The sequence below is a fragment of the Rhea pennata genome, chromosome 6 (assembly GCF_028389875.1).
Source record: "Rhea pennata isolate bPtePen1 chromosome 6, bPtePen1.pri, whole genome shotgun sequence".
NCBI classification, from domain to species: domain Eukaryota; kingdom Metazoa; phylum Chordata; class Aves; order Rheiformes; family Rheidae; genus Rhea; species Rhea pennata.
In genome coordinates this window covers 36,970,530-36,993,762 of record NC_084668.1, presented here as the reverse complement: position 1 = coordinate 36,993,762, position 23,233 = coordinate 36,970,530, and the positions used below count along the sequence as shown (strand labels likewise).

At 41.8% G+C, this 23,233-nt stretch overlaps 1 protein-coding gene across 9 annotated transcripts in view; it reads right to left on the bottom strand.

Moving 5' to 3' along the window:
* Positions 1 to 15,753, bottom strand: part of MAP2 (microtubule associated protein 2) — a 229,814-nt gene extending 214,061 nt beyond the window's left edge. For all 9 annotated transcript variants that reach the window (XM_062578251.1, XM_062578257.1, XM_062578258.1 and 6 more), the window contains exon 1: positions 15,667 to 15,753. The gene's annotated coding sequence lies outside the window, so the exon portion shown is untranslated. The remainder of the gene's footprint in view (positions 1 to 15,666) is intronic.
* Between the last annotated feature and the right edge of the window lie 7,480 nt (positions 15,754 to 23,233).

Here is a 23,233-nt window from a genome sequence, read left to right as displayed (position 1 = left end):
TACTTTTCCATCTGACAAACAGCATGGTTTCACCAGTTGTCTCCGCAAAAACCAATACAGCAAAAACAAAACTAAACTACAAATTTTTTAATACAGAAAAGGAAAAACAATCATCATCCTTTTATTCTGCTGCAGTGCTTTGGGAATTTTTAACATATTAAGCTAGACAATGTGAAAAAGAATAAATAATAAATAATGTTCTACTGTTCTTCATTCTATTAGCCATCAAAATTAAATATCAATGCACAGAGCCATGCTTAAAACAGATGTAATATTACTTCATAACACTGTCTAAAAAACAGTGTAAAACAGTTTGTTGCTAGGTTTTTTCTTTTTTGAAACTGCAGGTTGGCCTTAGCAATAAAACTTAAGACCATACAAGATCTCTTTAGATCATGAATGTCTGTATCAAACTTGGCCCAATGACATTAAGTACCAATCAATATTTTGAATATCTTAATATTTTAGACATTAATTACTATTGGTAACTGGATATAACTTTGGAGTCTTCGACTTTTTCTACCATTAACTTGCTTCACAAAATTACACCACAAGTCTCCTGGGGGAAAAATAAAAATAAAAACGGGGAAAATAGGAAAAATACCCTAAACAATTATCAGACAGATATGCCAAAGCTGCTAGACAAACACATAACAGAGCTAAGCACCTTTCCATAGCAATGCAACTTTCTCAGTAGAGCTGATTTTACGTGAAAGGAGGCGTCCAAAACTTTTTTGGGGAAAACAACAATACTTGGCTTTCTGCTGAGAACAAGTCTTAGCCCACTGCTCCAAACCTTTTCCATCCACAACTTAGCTCTGATACGCTGTACTGCTTAACACCTACTCTGGCCTCCGTGAGGTTCCACACTGTGCCACAATTAATCGAAACTCCACAACAAAAAAGGGATTATTGAACCTAGTTTTCTGCTTTCAGTGTTCTGCAAAATATGCCTCTTCACAGGATTAACCGAAAGTTTAAAAAAAAAAAAAAAAAAAAAAAAAAGATTCCAACAATTTACGAGTAGTCTCACAGCCTGATTCAAAGTGGTTTTTACACCTTAGAAGAGCCCAGGCAGCTCTTCTGGAGTCAAAGTCCACCTAGGAGCTTGACACTCTCAATCTGCAGAAAGCCATACAAAGCTGCAACCAAATCCACACCGGCATCTTCTGCGTATTTTATGCCAATGTGTTACTAGAACAGTAGCTCTTTACATCCATAAGTACAAGTCATCATCAGCTTTACACATAGTAACAGCAGGACTTGCAAGGAAAAAAAAACCAGAGTTAGTGCTCTGTTCTTCACCACAACTTGCCCAAGCGAAGAGCACCATCACAGCATGCAATTGCCATTTGTTCCCTCTCTCATTCACTGCTTGAACACTTCATCGATTAAAAACTCTCCCCAAAAAGGGGAGCTGCCTGCATTAGACATTGTCTAAATCAAATGCCCTGACTATGCCTCTTTTAGCAATTTACATTTTAATTTCAGCTTCAAGACATCTGAGTTCCTCTCTGGGGAAGAAACAACAACAGCACAGTAAATCCTCAAAGTAGACCCCAATCCCCTCACTTTTCTTTCCAAGCTGCTGGCTGTGAGGTTTTGAACTGGTTCAAGACACTATCAGTGCAGAACAAAAGGATATTCTAGCCTCTCTGGGTAACAAACTGTTAACGTAAGCACTGCCTAACCTGGAGCAGTAGCTTTCTGTAACTCAGATGATTTTTCTCTCCCAAAGGTAAAATAAGAAACACCACATATTCTTCCAGATTCATAGAGATTAGGAAAAGACTTACTCAATGATTTGATCAAGCCTTTCAAGATAGAGTTGTTCCATATGCATGTGGCTGCCCCACATCATGTGGCAGAGTGTTACAGGCTTGCCTTCAATAAATATACCAAACATTTGCATTACATAATGCAAGCTAGCTTGTTTTTAACAAGAATCTCAGCTGCAGAACTAACCCCATAGGTAGAAGTACGATATTTAAAACATTTAAACTATTCTTCAGAACTCACTGCACAATACTCAAAGCAGACCCTGATAGCAACTATAATAAGTAATTACATTTATATTTGAATAAGCACTTTTACAGTTGTGCTTATCAACATTTTAACGTGAAATAGGGACAAAAAAGCAGTCCAAAGAATATAAAGATGATAACCAGTGATACCAGCCTCTTTTGCAGAAACACACCTCATTACTGCACAGCCTAGTGCCACATAATTTTTTACTGAGAGCACAATATAAAATGCAGAGTTATTTCCTGCCTTATTATTCCCATGACATATTAACGCCCTTCCAAGGCAAGGTCCTGAGCAGGTTCGCAGTATAAGATAGTAACAAGCAGTCCCAAGTCAGTACGGTGAGAGCTGGGAGCCCAGCACCACTGACTCACACAAACAGCTCCCTTAAGACACAGCAGCGTCCATCTTCCAGCACAGCTGTGCGCAGTCAAAACCTACCCACGCATCACAGTACTGCCATCCCTCCTGTACCTGTTAGGGTAGGCACGTGCACATGAGGGATACAGGAGGGAGAGCATTTTCTCCATCCACACCTTCATGCACCCACACAGAGTCAGCCTGAATTCCTGACCCTCCACATGTCACCCACTGCTGCTGCCGCCTGGTCACCGACACACGAAGAGTTTGTGTGTTAGCATGGTTCTTCCCAAATCTCTGCTTCCCCACAGATACTCTCACAACTCACACACAAATTTTAAAACTTCCCAAGTTTGCCCTTTCTGGATTGCAGGCACACTGAAGGAGAGGTAAAAAAGAAAATCAAGTAAAGGCAGAACATTAGTTTAAGATACTGAGTCAAGCTTATATAAATCACAGTGCAAACTACACAGTCCTATCTCACTATTGGTCTGAGCAGTCTGAAACCCTTATCTATTGCACACATAAATATTCAGAGATAAACACATAATGCCAGCTGCCTTCCGAAAGCAGAATAATACGGTTCCACGTTACTGCCCCTGCTCCCAGCTTTGTTCTCTCCAGCCCACCTGCCACCACACTGGGCTGCTTTGTGTATCTGACTGAAGCACATGGGCTCTTTTGTCATGTGCCTAGAAAACACCTCTGAGCCCTGACATTTCAAGTAGCTCTAATTCAGCTTCCAGCTCAGCTCTTTGTCCTCTAAAAATAACTTACGTTTAATTGCAACTGGCTACAATTTTCTAATTCTTTGTGACCCCAAACCTCTAAATCTATTACCCGGAGACAGCCACAGTAATCCTTAATGAAGGTGTGGGTATGATGCAGCATGCTAGGGGCCATCTGGTTGCCAGGTGTTTCCTGGCTTAGCTTTTCCTCACAACACACAGCCCTCCCTCCTCCTCTAATTCTAAGGCAGGCAATTTCCACCTCAGGACACTCCTCCGTTAAAGACATGGGCAAGGGCTTTATTGCCAGCAAGTCAGCCGCAGCACGGCACAGTTCAAGGCCTACAGCAGAAAGCCTAAAGGGCTGTTTATTGCCATACGCATCTCCCTCGATTACCAGAGAGAGACTGCACCAAGCGTACTGCTGATTGATAGCCGGACGGGAGCCAAGCGTGACCCTTTCACTGGAACCTTATGTCTTGTTCTCCACTCACAACTGAAACATGAATTCAAAGACAATAGGGCAGGTTTCTTAGAACTAACAAGCTCATATAAATGACGAAAATCTGACTTGAAAAGTACTAGGTAAGATTCTTAACTGGTATAATTTGCTGTCTTCTAGGTAGCAGCACAGTCTATTCAGGCAGGTTAGATCCCGTGATTTACTTTCAAAAGGGAGCACTGGCTTTTTTAAAATCTCTTCTTTTGGACAGGGCTTCTAGCTCTAGATACATGTTCCTGCCCCTTCCCTTCACCAGCACTCTGAGGTATTTTAGAGAACTGAATTGGTAGAAAGATATTTTTGCATACCATTAGTGCTGCACTGGCTCTGCCTCCTGAGCTGGCTTCCCACGGGGTCAGGCAAGGACCGGGCACTGTGGGAGCAAACACAGGCAGGACCCCCACAGCACCAGCTGCGATAAGCCTCAACTGCCAAGAAACTACATCCCAGACTAATACACTGGAAGGCTTCTTCTGGTTCCCACTATGGGAACAAGATCTTTGCTGCTGCTGCTCTAAGCTTTAGTTTGCATTAAGGATCTCACATTTCACTGTAAACCCAGTAAACTTGTTCTAGTACTAACAGTATATTCTTAGGTACAGTTTCAGATGGGTTATATGTACATACCACAGACAGGTTATATATACCTACCAGGGTCTATGGACATGCATGACCATTTTCTCAAAGCTTCTCAAACAAGAGGTAAGCAAAACCTATTTTTGATACAGCAAATAGAAAATGCCTCATGACTCCTTCCAGTGTATGGAAAGGGACAAACTGCTGGGGAGCTCTGCAGTGTCAGGCTTGATGCTCCTGCTGACATCAGAAATTCAGAGGATAAGAAACAGCAACTACTGCTGGTGAGCAGACACAGCCCAAAAAAGGCTGCTAGTCTGCCCTCCTCCCTCCCTTGGGAGCAAGGGGCTGGCTTCCCTGGGCTCTGGCACAGAGGAAGTACGCAGCGGAGCCGTGGCAGGCAGACCACTCCAACAGTCTGCTGCCTCTGGCAACTGCCTACACTGCCTACGGAGACACTGGGCTCTAATCAAATTACTGGTGGACACACAGAAGATGGTTTTACAAAGACAAGGCAGAAATCTGGCCTTTAAAGCCCCACATAAAACTTTTCCAAGCCAACAGGAGCCTCTGCTGACCTCATTCTACTTTGAATCAGGACCTAAGCAAATGGATAAGCTAAAACTAAAACCAACATCACATGCAATGAGCATGCCAGAGGCTCTCACCCCCCGTGAGGATGCATCGTCCATCCTGTGGCTATGCTGCCCATGCTCCAAGACTCCCAACGCCTCCTCACAAGAGGACCAACTCTTTATTTCAAAATGAGGTACAACAGGAGAATATTAGTTTGTCCTTCCATGCTTTCATTTAATTATGTGGAAAATGAGTATTTTTGTGACAGGTTTCTTATTTATGTGGAGTTCTGCACAGACCTGTGTTTCAACGCAAAATGAGTGACTCCAACCTAAAAAGTAACAAGCGGAAAAAGACAGGAAACACGTAAATGCAATAATTTTAAATTCGTTTCAACCTACATTGTTTAGAAGCCAGAACTACATTTGAAGCAGAAATTGCCCAGTACTGCTGCCAATTTTGAAGGATTTTCAAATTCAACTGTGAAGTAAATCCAACACAGAAAGAGAAACATTAACCAGTAATTAGAGACACAGCACCTTTACTTCTGCCTGAGGCATGCGTGCTTACTCATTTGACTATTTGCATATTTTAATATCTTTTACAAAAGAAAGTTTCTGCTACAAATTATTTTTGCAGGCCTCAAAACATTCTTCAAAGAGCTACTCATCTGCTTAGTGACACAGGCATGGGGCAGGGCTTGTTTACTAATCTAGGAGGATTACACTTCAATTTAGATCACGCCTTGCTCATAGGTAAGGCCAGTAGAGCAAACAATAAATACAACAGACTCCCACACTACCAACACAAAAGGGGAACAAAATCCAAAGGAAAATTAAATTTATACCATGCTTGGATGGTGAGAAGAGAGGAGCAGAGAGGGACAGCTCCTTCTTTATATCTACTGTACAACAGTCTGGAAACCCTGGGCAGGCAAACTCTACTCCTACTGTTGTGTCAGCTCTGAAAATAAACATAACAGTTGCTGATGAAACAAGTCCCCCAAATAGTTTTTCAAATAAAAACATAACACATGCATCAGAGCTCTCCTCCTTCCTTTTAAATTCATGCAGAAATCACTCCCCCATAGGAAGACAACTGATTTTTCTGCTTACCTTCTCTCCCCCCATGAGAAGGAAATGAGAGAAAGCCATTAAAAATTTGTCAGAAAAGGCACAAAAGAACACACTGCATCTAAAATATTAATTCTCTGAAGAAAGCACAGATAAGTGATTATGCAATATCTGCCATGGCATTGATTTTTATCAAAGTGGCATCCACAGTGGAAGAACGACTATGCTGTAAAATTCTCCTGCCCCTCCCAGGACAATGACAGATCATTTACCCCATCACACACTGGAATAAGCAATGTCATTGTGGTTGATTTTGCAATGATTTAAAATGCAGAAGAAATTTCACTCTTTAGCAAATTCTGCTACTCCTATGAGGACATAAAACAAATGAGAAGAAAATAACACAGCTCCTACAAATGACTGAAGCCTCAGAACTGAAATTCACCTGAGAACAGCAGAGCAATAGTGCTTCAACAAATCAGCAATTCATCCAGTCCTGAGCACAGCTGGAGAGATTTCAGAGCAATGACCCATAATGCCAACTCTGCAGTAACATGTCTTCAAGGAAATAGTTCTTCTTGATCCTAGCAGTAATCATAGCTTCATGTCTTGAAACAGGAAAACCATAAGGTTTGTCCAACTTTTTTTTTTTTTTTTTTTTTCCAAATCCTTACTCCCTCTTCCTATTTGTAATAGACCTTTAAAAAAAAAGAAGTCCTAAAACACTTAAAGTACAGGCAAATACCTTTTCAAAACACTGCTTTCACCATGATGTTCTGTCCCAATCGCTTGGAAAATAGAAAACTCATGACATCCTTCCCATCCCCCCCCAAAAGGAGCATCTATTTTATAACAATCATTACTATTTTTATAATCTAGTTTAAGATTAGTAAACCAAAACAACGCAGTCAGAACAGGCAGCTATACACTTCACATCAGTTAAAACATGTCATTGTCAACATCTGAAAAAAATTAGTTACAGACACTGAAAGGCTACTCTCATAAACATTCAGTTGTGCTATAAGGCAACAAGCAGAATCAAGGTCCTAAAGAGATTTCAAATCAAGATCTTATAGCTCACCTAAGCATCTCTGAAAGCAATAAACCTAGAAGACCAGAAGCAACTGACTTGAGTCTGAGGAAATTTGCGCTAAGAAACAGGACCACCGCACAAACCCAGTTCTGTCCCCTGGCCTCCATGGGCTTTGGCTAGGATGTTGTTTCAACAGAAACTGCTTACCACTTACTATTAGTGTCTCAAATTCTGAGTCAGCAATAAGGCCAAAGACAACTCAGTCCAGTGCAACCAAAAAACAGAGAAGCGCTGCGATTACAGCTCCCTGGCACACATCAAGCTTCACTGGCAGTACCTGTACAAATCACCTGAAAGTCAATCTCTAAAGGGACACTAAGGCTACAGAAATGGATGGTGGGAAACGTTTTATTGATCTTGTCTGTGCCAGCTGAAAATACCAAGTAAAAAATGCAAACCAATGCTGGCATCCTGATTCTAGCTCACACTGAGAATCCCAATGACTAAGCAAGCAAATAATCATTCAGGCATCTGAAGAATCAATACCATAAATACAGTAAAATGATAAAATGTTTTTCTAGTTTCCAAGTGACTGTAACTATCAATTAATTAAAGCTTTGCTATGTATTAACTCAGCTTACTGCTAACAGTCATGCTGTAGGTATATAGTGACAGGCCCTAGGACCAAAACAAGAGGACAGAAAAAATTCTGATGGAAATCAGGACTTTTTTGCCTACAAAAACAGTTTTGTACTAGAAGTTGTTTTAAGTGAATGAAATCTGACTATAAAGAAATTTTTTTCTAAATGTATTTCCCAAACTAAAGGTCTACATTATTTATACTAAAATATATTTAAGAGTATTTTAAATCATGCATTCCAAATACTGACAGTATTTTAAGCAGCACTAGTACCATGTCATTTTAAATGATTTAACCTAAAGGATTATAAATACTATCTATAAATCACTGCAACTAATTTTGGCAAACTATGTAGAACATAAAATTAGAGATATTTTGTCATATTACAAACATCTTTTATTCAAAGTCACAAACTTATTAGATTGCTTTAACAGATAGCATTGGGTAATATGAAATGCTTACATTCAATAATTTGCTAAGTTTTACTCAAAAAAAAAAAAAAGGCCTCTCCATACCCCAGAAAGCTTAACTTTGCAGAACACTATGGAATGAAAGCCCTCATTCACTACACTCTCTCTCTCTCTCTCCTTGGAATGAATAACGTTATTAATGTTCCCCCCCCTCTGAGTTTTTCTTTTTTAAGGAAAAAAAAAAAAGAAAGAAAAAAAAAAAGGAACAAGCTTTCCCCTATATGAGCCAACTCTCCCTTTACTATTCCACAAAATATATATATTTCATCTCCCTAAACCAAAAGAAATACACAACTTCCTTTCTCTTGATTAACCATGGGTTTTTCCACTGTCTTTCTTCCTAGAAGAGATTTTCTTTACAGAACATCTAAATCATGTTAGGAAGAAAAGAGGAGACAAAAACCCAACCTGCTACTTTCCTTCTGAGCATGACAGTAGTGAAGAATATCCTTGGGGCTGAACTTTGCCCCAACTGTACCACTGTAAATCAACGGTGACTCTAAGACAAACGTAGAGGAGCAGACTCTCTTAATATCGAAATCTCCCTGTGCAACTGCATGGTGTTAGGTCTTCCAGTCCTTCAGTTTTTGTTAGAAAAATAATTCTTCCATCCTGCTCTTGCCCCTGTCCTCCTGCAACACGTATTTTCTCTCTAACACAGGTGCAGGGAACACTGAGAGCAGCAGGGTAACTGAGCAGGTCAGCAAGCAGCTTAAGGCCTGCACACCTGGCTTCCATCTCCAATCCTCCCCACAAGGAGGACAGGATGTAAAAGACCCAACATCCAGCCCATCCCTTGCCGAGCAAGCCCTGCTCTCTATTTTCTCTGCAAATCATTTGCTATACCCATACATCTGTCCTTTTGGAGCCCCTGTACTTTTTCATCATCATCATTCTTGAACATTTGCTGACTGCTAAAGGAGATAAAAGCTGGTTTGGATTTCAGCATGACTCAAGGGAAGCAGGCAAATGCCTAACTGCATGAACACAGCCCTGCTGCAAACAGGAATGCCTGCCAGCCTGTGTGCCCACTCGCCACACCCTGCAACACAGCCACCAGAGAGCAGCTTGAGGCACCCGAAAAGCGCATCAGGCACCAGCAAATGTGGCTTTATGTCAGTGCAAGGCGCATAGCCCATGAACATATAGTTGCTGTTGACCACGCTCTAACTACAGTAGAGCAGCAAACAAAAGAGAGCAGCTCCGCTTTCTCAGTGATACCACATGCCACACCAGGAACAGGTACCTAACATACCTTACCTGATCACATGGAAGCAGCTACAAGAACAGGGTAGGGCCTTTATAAGGCTGTGGGGTCCCTCCATCCCACACATCAGCCAAGGAGCAGCGGAGTCATGTTAACATTTGCAAGCATGTTCAACAACAGTTCTCTGAGTCATCACGCTGCAAGGTACAGGCTCAGATCCAGAGTCCAGACTCCCCAGGAGGGACCAGATCTTTCTGGTCAGATGTGGCAGTTACAGAAAGACCATTGCACAAAACAGAGTAACTTGGCACAAAGAGAGGTGGTTAGCAAAAACAAGCCCTGAAACGAGAGGTCAGATCCTAACCTGAACAGTCATTAAAGTCAAAGGATTCTGAATTGCCATTTTAGCTCATTTCACAGCAAACACAGAATAGAGACTTTCTAACAGTCCCGCTCAGCCTCAGAGCTTTCCCAGAGGTTGGGGGAGTCTTTACACTTGAGGCTAGGCACCTTGCAGTAGTCTGCACTGGCTTAACAAGTTATACAAGTACCTTCTGTAGAAAATGGGGAGAGAAAGAGAAGAGCAAGGACCTAGCTTTCCTCGTCACACTCAGCTCAGGCTCCATCAGCCACAGCCTGGACAACACTGTGGATGAGTTGTGTAGGGAAGGAGGCCAATCAATGCCAACTTGCACTCACTGCCAGCAGATCCAGGTCTCTAGCCCAGTGTTAAAGCACCCAGCTCTCCTCTGGAGGTCCACAGCACTTCTGCTGTTCATCTCAGGATCAAATTTGGTCCAAGGCTTGAATTTTCAAAAGCTTTCATCTTTATACTGCTTCCAGCTCATCTACTCTCCTGGCCCAAGCACCCTTCAGCTTTAATGTGAGGACAATCACAGTAGTCTGAGCCTTAACAATATTCCCACCCTAAGTTTTTGTTTTTCTAACCTTCTTCGTCAGATTTACATCCATGACAGGAACATCAGGAAAAATGGCAAGTTCCACATGTCAAGACAGCTGTTTTAACAGATAATGTATATTCCTCAAAATAGAACTGACAGCTCCTAGTGTTAAACCAGAAAGCAGCCACTATTATTCTCTTCAGAAAATAAAGTGAAACCGTAGGGTTAATTGAATCAATAGTTCTTATAATTAAATGTTGCCAAGTTAGTTGACATGATTAGACTGCTGTTTTGTTTTCTCTTCAAAATATTGTTTATCTAAAGGAAGTATACACATTAAATAATACAGCTAGTTCTGCAAATGGATATTGGAAATTGAATTTAAATCTCCCTCAAGGGGCAAAACAATGATTTCCACAAACAAAAAAGTAAGTTTTCATAGATTCAACTCATTGAAAGCTCCTGTGATCTAAATGCAGTAGAGCTAGTAGAACTATTAGAAAACTCTTCTTAATTTTTTCTAGGAGGCTTGACCAACACAAGACAAGGAATATTACGCAGCTTCCAGCAGACATTAGTTTAAATTGTAAATGAAGGTGCAAAAGTTGCCAGCGGGGCTGAACTCTATCCACAAATCCGTAACACATAAATTCACGGGTATAAACTGATAATTTCACTGAAGCGGAAAAACATTCCGGATTTAATGAGAAAACAGATCTGAAACGGGAATGGTCTTTTTCCAGATGGTACGTCAGATGCAGATTCAAAGAAGTCAATGAAGTTACACTGATTTTCTCCACCTAACACTCTTGCTTGTAATAGTCCTTTTCTCCCTCATACTATATGAGTATACAGATACACACATATATATTGTCTGAAAGACAGTCAGCATGTGCTAAAGCAAACAAATACTGACCAGACTACAGAAAATCAGAAAAACAACATGTTTAAAGAACATACAAAAAAAGAAAGAGCATATTGTGATATTGGCCAAGATACTTGAGCAGAACAAAAAATCTGTCTCACAGAGACAGCTAAATGGAAACAAAGAGATTTGATAAATCTTTATGTAACTGAGGTTGCCTAAGTCTCACCTTTTCACAATAAATCCTTTCACACTGGCACACTAACAAAGACACAAGATACTCAGTACAAATGCCAACACCTGGAAAGCAAGTGTTGTCTCCTTATCATTTTGAAGGATTGTGAAGGCTCCCCCCCACCTCCCCAATCAAGATGAAAGAACAAAGATCAGTCTCATTTGCAAGACTGCTTTAGGGAAAAACATCAGTGAGTACAAAACCATAAGGAGCAACAGCATTAGCTCATCTTTTCTCCTTATTAAAGCAGCAAACAATTAGCATTAAAGTAAAATGGGTCAATCAAGACCTCAAATCTTCTTAACAGCTAGCACAGTCAATCCATGTGGCCACAGCAATCTAAATTAACCCCATGTACATCAGTCCTTTCTTCCAATACCTAGAAAGCAATTACAAACTTCACATTGAATCTCACTCTAAAATACCATCTTAGAGTTCAGAGCATAACTTGTGATGAGATCTACCCCCAAAAGAAAAGCTTTTTCTTCTACTGAAGCAGAGAGCTTAAGAAACCACCTCAATTTCCAACAGTCATTCCAAATCAGCTCCACCCTGTGGAAATCAGCCTCATGCTGTTTTCTCTGATCAGCTCAGATGCACTACAGATTTGCTGCTAATAAGCATCCCTGGACTTGATGCAAATAACTGCAAAAAAAGGACCAGTCCAAACCACACCAAGTCCCATATTACCTTATGTAATGTGTGTGCATGTGCTTGGGGAGAGATTTAAGCAATCTAGCAGTATCACAGAAAATCCTTCACTTCTATTCTTTTTCTGAAAGTGCTCAGAACTGCTAGACATCATCCAGGGATTTCCAGAACTGAACCCACATAGCTATACCTGGAATTCACACTCCCTTCAGCAAAACACTTAAAAACATGCTTAACTTCAAGCATACTTAAGGCTCACTGGTTTCAAGGACAATTAAGCAAGTGTTTAAGCAACTGACTAAATACAAATGGACCACAACATGCATCTCTGAGCCTTTGGGAACAATTCTACATAGAAACACAAGCATAATTTTATTTCTTAATCAAGTACACACATGGACTTCAAGATGACACACACAAAAATATCCAGATCATATAATAATTCAGTTAAGAAGTTATCTCAGGAAGTCATCTAGTCCTAGGACCCCAGAATACTGAAGTCTTCCAAATTTCTGGCTGTGACACATTCATTTACAGCTTAAATGCAACACTCTCTTAACCCTTCTAGGTAAGGCTTCAATTCAGCAACAAATGTCCTTGCAGGCAGGACTGTCTCTTAATGAAATCCCAATAGAACTGAAGAGTAGATTTTTTTTTTCCTGTGAGCCTGAGGATATACCAAATTAAGTTCTCAACACAGTCAGTACCCACACTATAGAGGAAAGATTCCTTCCCTCCTCCCCCCCCCCAAAAAAAAAATAGGAAGCCTTTGGATCAACCTACCTTTTTCACAGCATTTTCTTCCTTAAGCTAATAACCATTTGTCCCATCACAGTATATCAGATTTGACAGATACTGCAGCTGCATTAAGAGTTCTGTCATACCTTCTGAGTGTGCAGGCCTTGTAGTAATAAAGAGGTAACTTTTTGAAAACCATTATTATAACGAAGTTATCAAAAGTTAAGTGCTTTTCGATCTCTCCTTCCCTCTCTCTTCCCACCTCTCAAGGACAAACCTGTCTCCAACAAAGTATATAAAATGCCATGTTTAGGGATGACTGCTGAAATACTCCAGCAGGGTCTTCAATGGGCCTCACCTACATATTTCTGTGTTTAGGTATTTCTAGCAATTTCCATAGCTCAGACTGGCTCATGCTGTTAAGTAAGCACAGAGCCAGAGCTAGAGGTGCCAGAAAATGCTCTGGCATCAGTACAAATAGCAAGTGTTTCCCTTCGTGAATCCAGGTTCGTGGTTTAGCAAACATTGATACAGAAAGCAGCACGACACAGGCAGAAGGGCAAGACATGGCTCTGACAAAATCACCCAGCAACGAGGGAATTCTTAACCCACAGACTGCAGCAGCTCATTTAGGCACTGTTATGATCACTCATGCCCACACATACCACCTCAGGGGTCATTAAATAATGACTATTTCTTTAATGTCAGAAGTTATTTAAATACCCACAGCTAAGTGAGTACTGACATAATGTACCATAACAATCGCATCAAATCTCTAAAAATCAAGGGTGTAAATGCCACTTCAGATAAACTGCGCTGTAAGCTGTCCTCTGTTTTCAAAGTATGCTAACATTCTCAACAGAAGACCAACAGTAATTTTTTTTACTCTTGGGGCAACAGCTCTTCGGCTTCTCCCAAACATGCACAGGCAATCAACAATATGGGTAAAACAAACTGGAGACTCTCATTAACCAAATACTATCTCTTGGAGAAGAGTTGATGATGATGATGATGATGATGATGAGACAACTTACACCACTGCACCTCACTGCTGAAATCACCTGCACAAGGGCTCACTTGTATGTTTTTCATTTACATACTGAGTGGTCTCAATAAGCCAATGGGGCTATTTTCAGTGTGTAAAGCTCAGCTCAGCTGTAAAGCTCTGCCAGGTCGCAGCCTTCAGCTCCAGATTAAACTTTAGGTCTTGTCCACCATTGAGTACATTATCACAGGTGTAATAAAGAACTCAGTGAGGAATTTCAATAGTGCTACAATGGCAAGTTTTGGATTCGTGCTCTATTTTACATATTACACCTTCAGAACATTAACAGCAGAAACAGAAGCCTGCTGACAAACAAGGCTGTCTCTGCGCTGACTGAGGAGAACTTTTACCACACACAGGGAAGATGTCCATTCCCTTGTTGCTCGTGAATCACTTCACAGTGATCTATGAAGTAATGGCAGGCCCAATTTCACTAGGTAACGCTCTCTCAGCATATTTTCTCTCTTTTCCCAGCAAGGGCTGAGATGCTGTGATCACGTCATCCACAGTAGGCTGGGAACAGAGAGGAGCTAGAGCAAACACGCAAGTCCTGCAGCTAAGCCTCCTCTTGGATGCACTGGCTCCAAGAGCTGTCATCTAGACATCCCTGCAAGTCTAAACCCGCACAGCTGAATGAAACACATACAGTCACTGGGAAAAAAAAGACAAAGCTGTGGGGATGAGGGCAAAGAAACAGAACAGAAAGGAAAGGATATGCACTTCAATCTTGCAAAAATGAAACCTTTCTTAAAACAAAAGGGGCACATTTTCTGAATTGTGAGCTGTACTAGTGCTGGACAGCAATGATGTTTTTGAGAAAGAATAGAGAAAGATGACTTGACACAACCACAAAGATGTGACAAATTGCAAAGTACAATCTAGAACAAGACAGACTTACACAGTACCGACATACATATCCCACTCTACTGTATGATTTTCTATTAATAACCGCTTGTATGTGAAAGCCTGCTACTTTGTATCATAAAGAATCCTACATAAAAATCCACCAACAAAGCAGAGAAGATCTTTATTCAGAGAAAAACTGAAAGTTTCTGCTTAGAATGAGGAAATAGATTATTTGGTACAGAAACATAGAAAGCAATTCTCCCAGCATGTGACACACCCCCTTCTTTCCCAAAGCTGTTTCATAAAACATATCTTATTCAAATGGCAGATTGTAATTAGAGTCTCAAAAATATACGCAACAAATATGAGGCAAGCAGTCTTTATTTGGTAGATCGCATACACAGCAGCAGTATGGCACCTCCGAGCGGCATATGCTCCCAGCTTGTACCTGCAGCAGTCGGAGCGAGGCACACTTTGCGTATTTTTTTCCTTACATAAAAAGGCTTTGTTCTCCGCTGCCTCGCTGCGGCCACCAGCCTCCCCGTACACAGTTGTTTCCTCTCCACTGCCGAGCCACGGGAGATGGTTCCCCCCCCCCCCCCCCCCGTTCCCAACGCTAATTAAGAGTGCTAGCACCCATCGCACCCCCTTGTCTCAAACAATGTTCTTTGTTCAGCCTTACAGATCCTTTTAGAGGAGCTTAGAATAGGCGGCAGGACAGAACAGAAGGTTACATCCTTTAAAGGGTTTTACAGCCTAAAGATGCTCCAAACCCTAAAGCGAGTTGACAAAGGCCGGCCGCTGCTGCCAAGACCAAACAGCCCCTTCCCTTCAGTGGGGCCACGGGAGCCCCGCAGGACGGACCCGCAGCGACCGGCGCCGCGGCTGCCCCCTCACAGCGCCGGGGCGCGGCGGCAGCGCAGGGCACGCGCCCAACGGCCGCCAACGGCCCCAACGGCCGCCCCGCGCGGCATCGAGGCAGCGCTGCTCCGTCGAGGGGCGCCGGCTCCCCGCACCCTCCCCGCCCGCTTTCCTCCCTTCTTCTCTCTTCTGCCCGCGCCGACGCGCCCAGCAAGGGCTCCCAACGGGCACGCACCCCCTCCCCGGGCTGCGGCGCCTCCCCCCGGCCCCGACCCCGCGCCGGGGCGGGCGCGGGATAACGCCCGCCCGCAACGGGGCGGCGGGAGCCCCTACCTGAGCGCGGCCGCCGGCACCGGGACGCAGCGAGGGGCAGAGAGAGGACGCGCCGCCGCCGCGCCCGCCTCAGCCCGCCCCGCCGCTCTCGGGGCTGTCGCCGGGACGCGGCCGCCTGCGCGCCGCGAGCCCCGGGACCCGCCTCCCGGCCCCGGCCCCGCCCCGGCGCCGCGCCCGCAGGGCCCCTCGCGGCCGCCCCGCCCCGCCCCGCCCCGCCCGCCGCCCCTGCATTGCGGAGGGACCCGCACCCGCCCCGCTACCTGTCCCGCCAGCGGCTCTCCGCAGCGGAACGGCCGGAAGGTTCCCCAGCTGGCAGCGCTTGGCTCTTGCAGTAATGCAAATCCACCCTGCTCGGATTTCTCCTTTGCGTCTGGAGAAGGAGCTCGGCTCAGCTAAAAATCGCTTTTGTCACCCACCCCTCAGGCGCCGCACTGCTAGCTTACAGGTCTGCGCTCCTGTAGGGCCAGGCTCTGCAGCCACTTCTTGGGCTTTGACAACAACAGGTATCCCGTTACTTTGTCACTCACCAGCGTTCCACACTCAGCTCTCCTCCTCTGCCACTCACTGGATGTCAGTTAATGATTTTGTATTCCCCTGGAGCAAATAAAACACAGTAAGGGCAAATTCATCCCTCATGCAACTGCACTGATACAGTCGAGCTACAGCATGTGCTAATCTCAGCCTTCCTAGTCAGAATCACTTGGTTTCAGTTCCCTTTACTGATATGAAAGAGTAAAATAAGACTCTTACCTTTTTCCATTTCCTACACAAATTAATCTAATGAGTTTGTTAAAAATGAATGTACAAAAGTAGCCAGTATGTCATTATTCTAACCAGTAACTCCAAGTATGCCATCTACACACTAACCTACATGTTTTTGAAACAGGTGCTATGCTTTGATCCATTAAAGATTCCTGTTCTTTTTATTTGGGTGCCCAGAATACATAATAATTTTAACTTAAATTGCAGTGCAAAACCTTTAGATTTGAATTCTAGTTTTGTCACATTCCACTGCATCACTCTGAGCAAGTACTCTGCCCTTTTTTTTTTTTTAAGCCTCACTAATTTTAGGTACCCAATTTGGTTTCAAGCATGATTTTCAGAAGTGGTAAGCACTCTTCTTGATAGACTTTAACAGGTAATCTAAAATATTTCATATCTAATTCGGGCCTCAACTCTCCTAGACTGTATAATAAAATACAGGCTCATGAAAGCACAGGGACAACCTTTGCTTCTCTTTCTTCAGCTGCAGTATAGAGATAACAATCCCATAACAACTACTACCTTGGAATACATTTAAGATGCTTAACAGCTATGCTAATAATGTGACTTGCAAATGCCAACTGTATGTACTCATACAAGCTTGTATTCAGGCTTTTATCTCTCAAAGACCCAAGTCTTTGAATACTCTGTTATATTCTCTTTCCCTAGCGCTTCTCAAACTGTTTCAGGAAAACTTCCCACAACTGCCATTTTCCTCTTCTAGTATTTAATCTATAAATCAATAGGATGCAAAGGGAAAAGGGAGTATGCCAAGCGGACAAACCTGTCACATTCCTCTGTGGTTACTCACCATTGGAGCTGTATATCTATGCACTGGAGATGCTTCCAGGGGAGAGCACCTGCTGCTGGTATTCTTTCTTCCAACTGCAAGAAGTAAAGATGCCCGTTCAGTGAGTAAGGAAGGTGTACCAGCAAACCCAGCACCTCAGAATTAGCAGTGCCTTTCCCCTGCTACGTTCCTCAATGCCTCCCCTTTGAGGCTTACCTGACCATGCAAAGACCCTGATGGAGCTCTCCTCCCAAGTGGAGACTTAACCCTGCCTTTCATCATCCAGATTATGGCAAAGCAGACTTCAAATAAAGGTTGATCAGGAGCCCTGAGAGGGAATGAGCAGTCAACTTGATGAAGAAGGAACAACTGTACTTCATCCAAATTGAAATTTGTTCTAAGCTTACAAGAGGAAAAAGAGAGCTTATACTTTGCTGGAAAACAAATACTATGATAGATATTATGGAACAAATGTCTCAATATTTTCATATGTCACACACTACATACCGTCCATCACCATTCCTAGAGATGAGAGGGCTGATATAACTGGGAAAGTGTTCAGAATATTGGATATGCAGTAGTCGTGGAGAAACCAATGCATTGAGCTGAGATGCAGTACTATAGCAGCCTGTCTGCTTTCAGCAGCAGCCGAGAGGGAGAGGGAGAGAGGGGGAGAGGAAAGGTGAACCTTAGAAGTTAGTCATTCAGTTGCAGCTCTGCCTTAAACAATCAAAGATGCTAAAAAATAAACACAGAAAAAACAACATGGCATTTGCCATATTCCCTGAGATAATTAGGTAGTCAAATTACATTATATCTTACATTAAATATTCAGAATATGATGTTGACACTAGACATGTTAAGACAGGAAATAGTCTTAAAATTTACATTAGAAATATTAAGATACACACATGCATTTTTTTTTTAGAAACATTCATGCAGAGATCAAAAAGCATCATCCTACTAAGAGATAGTGGGAAAGAGTTTACAAAGGAAAAAGATTTTTACATAACTTCACAAATGATGAGGTTTAACATAAAGCTTTGACACAATGAATTATGAAACTCTCTATGAAGGTCTCGTAAGTCAGATACAGAGGAATTTTGCCTGCCTGCTAAAAGAGAAAGAATGACATTATCTACAGCCCTTTTTGAAAGAGATTCACTTCAAACAGTGGCTGGAAAATGCTATTCCAAAACAAACCGTGTCAATATATATTCTTCTCTTACTATATAGTTATAACAAACCACTGCTGCTGCTCTGACAGTTTTTCAAGCTGTAAGTATTGGCAACTTGGATGTTCAGCTCTTCTTCAGAATATGAATGGAAACATTTAATTTCTCAAAAACACAATATGACTGAAGTCTCTGCGCCAATGTCACAACATTAGCTAAACAAACAGAGCAGGCAAGTCAAAGTCAGTTCTTATTTATTCATAAGAGCTATATGTAAATGAGAGTTATGAAGCAAGGGAAAGTAGGTCTGTGGCATTTTTAAGCACTTTCTGCAACTGTGTGTTTTCCAGCATGTACACCAACTGGTTGAGTAGTTTTTGCCACCTTCCCCCTTGGAAGCAGCTAGGCTAAGGTGACTGCGAAAGGCAGTATTGCTGGGAGGTTTCTTATAGTGAGAAAACTCTAGAGTCCCTCTAGTGCCCAACTGAGGTGACAAGGAAAAACTGAGCTGAATAGTTCCGTAAACTGATCATTATCAACTGATAAGCAAACCAAAAGCTTCTGCTGAATTTGTCACTGGCTTGGCATGAGAGACAGTATATTTTATTTGTTTCAGACTTGGACAAGAAACTCACCTCTATCCCATTAGCTCATCTAGTAAAATTCCCACATAAACGCCCTCCTTTTTCTGCCTGTCTTCCATTTGATAATATTTACTTCTACAAGACTATTTAGACATAGTACCTGTTTGTAAATTCATGCCTTAGGGTACTATAAGAAAGCCTTAAGCGAGCAGATGAGAGCTTTTGCTCTGACATCAGCAGCGGGTGCCTTTGGCGTTCTCTCTGCTGGTAAATCTAGCAACAGTAGAACGACTTTCACCAGAGGAATTCTGGCTCTGTAGACCTTCACTTCTTTCTTTTTGTCCAAGGGAACATAGGCAACCATGTGAATTATGGGGAACAGTTATCTTCGGTGAGCTAGACTAATTTACCAAAGGCTTTATAGGTCAAAAGACAGTCTTGCATTAGAAGTGGAATGACCCGAGAGCAAAGAGAACGTACAAAACACCAGTGTGATCTGCTCTTGGACATGCAAGGAGGCAAGGTGCTCTTCTCTACAAGCCAGAGTTTACTTCTACCATCAGCACTGCGCAGTAAATTACAGTAGCCCACTCCAGCCTCTACTTGAGTGGACATCTTGATCCTCAGGCCCAAACTGTAATCTAAGACAGAAGAACAGAGTCTTTTGGCAAGCTGAGGGTGGAAGACATTTCTCACTACTGTGATCCAAAGTAAAGGATCCCCAGACACCATGCTAACATGAAAAAATAGACAGCAGAGATTCCTTACAGAATAAGCCGGTTATGTTCAGAGCCTCCTTCTTCTCCTGTCATTTATCTCAGCTGCCTACTTTCTCCTCTCAGCTCTCGAGTCTTTGTGACATCTTGGTGATGGGGCTGATTGCCTTTGCTGAAAAGAAAAAAGCTGGATGTCAGACTCATCTTGTTAGCGACATCGCACAGGAGGTTTTATAAACATATTCAAAAGGAAGTAAGAGGAATACTGATCCCTGCAGAATTTAGCTATCAAGAATTCTTAACCTAAATAATTTTTCACTGCTTTGATTCATTTTCCAGCTAGGAAGGATCACTTCCCCTATTAAGTTCCCATCTCCCCAACAAGAAATAAAAAAATCTCCAGGAAAATTAATTTTTTTTTTTTTTTGGTCTTCACTTGGTTAGTTAGAACAGGGAATGATGATTGCCAGGAAGTAATAAATGTAAGCCGGGACTGTTTTGCCATTTCTAGCTTCTCACTAGTATAAATATTGCCTTCATTTTCTATTCTTAAAGTGGTAGGAAAAAAAGTACTGCACCATTCAGTCTTTCTAGGTGTTCTAATGAAATTAGAAAAAAAACATTTACTGTCTACCTATAGGATTGAACAGAACATGAACAGAAAATACATTAAGGTTTAAGTAGTGAAATCTCTTTACAGATTGCATCTGTGGCTACATTGTATGAAAACAGTTGCCTTTTAAAATATGTGTGACATATAAACTACTGAATAGTCAAACTCGTTGGAATGGGGGGAGTAGACTACTTTTGAGGTTTTATTCTCTGGTTTAGGGGAAAATCCTGATTTTTCCAACATTATCTACTGAGGATTAAAGAAATCAGAAGGAATCTATTTTGGTGCTTGCATGCTTGCACATGGTCGCTCTTCAGTTCTTTGATGCATCGATAACTTGTTTTATTAATGTGGAATTTTGATAAGGCTCTTTACTTTTTAATATGCTCATATGATGTTCACGTATGTAAATGTTAATTTAAACTTCAGGCTTGGAAAATGCAGTATCAGCCGAAAACAGATTAGCCTGATCAAGTTAGCATCTCAGGATGAGAACATGAAGTGTGTTGTTTTTTTGTTTCTTGTTTGTTTTTGTTTTTTTGCAAAGGCTGCAAATATGACTAGTTTTACTGCTGGAAGTGAAGAACTTAGTCAATTTTTGGAAAGACAACAAAGCAGATACCTTCAGGCCAAGACTGAAGCAGGGACAGAACTCCAGGTCCCATAGTCCTAAAAGCACAGTACCACACTGTTAGAACTGAAGGACTAAGGCAGTAAGCAGAGTGCTGTGATAGACCCTCTCACCCTCTTACATAGATCAACCATGAAAAGAGAACAAATTGAACAGGCAGTGTCCACACAGTGGAAGAAGAGGGACTTGAAAGAAGGCTTAAGCGCACTGCATGCTTTTCAAACACACTGCTGGCTATTAGGCCAGTAGTACTTCAGGCTCATTGATCACACTGCTCAGGAAAGCTGAAGTTCTGAAGATCTGCTTGTTGATCAAGTTGTGCTGGATCCAGCTGGATTGCCTTTAGCAAAACCATGGTTTGAGGTTAAGCATCAGGGCTCTTTACCACAAGCAAGTTTTAAATGCAGCCTCAATCTATGTTTTTGTGTAAACAACACATGCAGTAGACTAATCTGGATTTGCAAATGGCCTCAGCCTGCAGCCTAATAGACAAGCACACCCATTGCATCCCTGTGTGGGTGAGAGGCTTCCCCAGCCTGACGAACATTGTCCTAACTGCTTGAAGACTACCTATTGGTTTGCTATGTTTTAAAACAGCTCCTCACATCCAGGGTCACAAGCAGTGACTAGAAATTCCTGTAAACTGGAAGACTCATAGGTTCTTTTTTGTGCATTAAAGATGAGAGTCAGAGTCCTAAAGTCTCCTACTAGCTGCATGCATGACATCAGCAAGCTCATGCTAGCTTACGCCCATATATTTGCCAAATGGTTGTCCAGCTGCACAAATCAATCCTTCATATGCAGTTACCCAATCAGAGATACTATTGCAAACAAGCACCCAGCTTAATGAGCTAATAGATTTGTTGCAACTAATTTCAGAATGCAGCTTGAGTATCCAGATGTTGTGTCTTGAAAACAAAGCTGAAGAACCGATTGGATCTGTGAAGTATAGCAACTGTAAGCCCAGTAACATGGTCTCTCCCATACCAGCAGGCAGATGAAGTTATGTAAAGATGGTAAAAAAAACCCAGCTGATCAGATCTTACTACATCTATTGTACACTACAGAAAAGGCAGTATTTCATGCAACTTTCTTGGACAAATCATGAGTCAACCTAACACTCTCACAACTTCATCTGTTAGCTCTGAAATACACTAGACTTATATAGACCATTTTTTGCTTATTACATTGGATTTTATCATTTGAAGAACCTGTACTCCCATCCAGTTCAAGGGAAATGTCAACAGGACAACTTGGAATGCTCATCTCCATAAGTTACCTCAGCCAGTGATTTGAATTAAAAAAGTAATAAATAAATAAATAAGATTAATTCTGCCTTGAGTCTTCTGTATTCTGACATGGGAGCTATAAGATAAATTTAAAAGGATGTTATAATCAAGAACCTGATGGGTGGAAATACTTATTTCAGGTAGCTGTGACATACGTAAACATCCATTGTCTGAAGTAACTCCTGTCATCATTTGATATTTCTGATTTTAAAAGTGCCTTTGAATGCTTGCGCAGGCTGGTATGTTGCTATGGATACACCAGTGTCAGCACTGAGTCTGTTAGTTAATGGGCTGATCTGTTTGTGTATCTCTAGAATGAAAAGAAAGAAAAATCCTATCATTTGTGTGGCTGTTAGCAAAGGAAAGCTGACAGTAAAATAAAATGACTCCACACTATGGTTTTCAGAATCTCCTCCTCTTTGAAATAATGGTATAGTAAAGAGAAGGAAGATAATAAAGCAAAGGAGTAAGGAGAGCTGCCAAACACTTACCAGAATCCCTTCTGAATTGCTTAAGACAAAGGTCCCTACATGGTAACATATCTGCTATATGGTCAAGAAAAAAAAAAATAATAATTTGGTTCCCTAATGGTCTGGCATCACTTTTGGCTACAGCAAGGAAAAAGAACAACAACAAAAATACTACAGGATAAAAAGGTTAATAGGAGTGATCAATACACAGACAACATAACACAAAAGAGTAACTGATTTTTGAGAGATACAGTACGTATCCATTGTTTGCTCCCAGTGTAAAACTAATGTGCTAACTTACATAGCATATATTTAATGCTTTTATACAGGCACAGCTCTACTGCTAAGTGAGAGGCACAACAGGCTTCAAAGTGATAGGCTAGTAAACCTACAGAAAATCAAGTCAAGAAAACTGGGCAGCCATCCAAGCTATTTTCAAACTTCTGCCTTGTTGGTATTAGAACAATCTCATAAGTTACACACATAAGGCACAAACCTCTGAGAACTGAATTCCCGTACTTTAATAGTGTTTTCTAT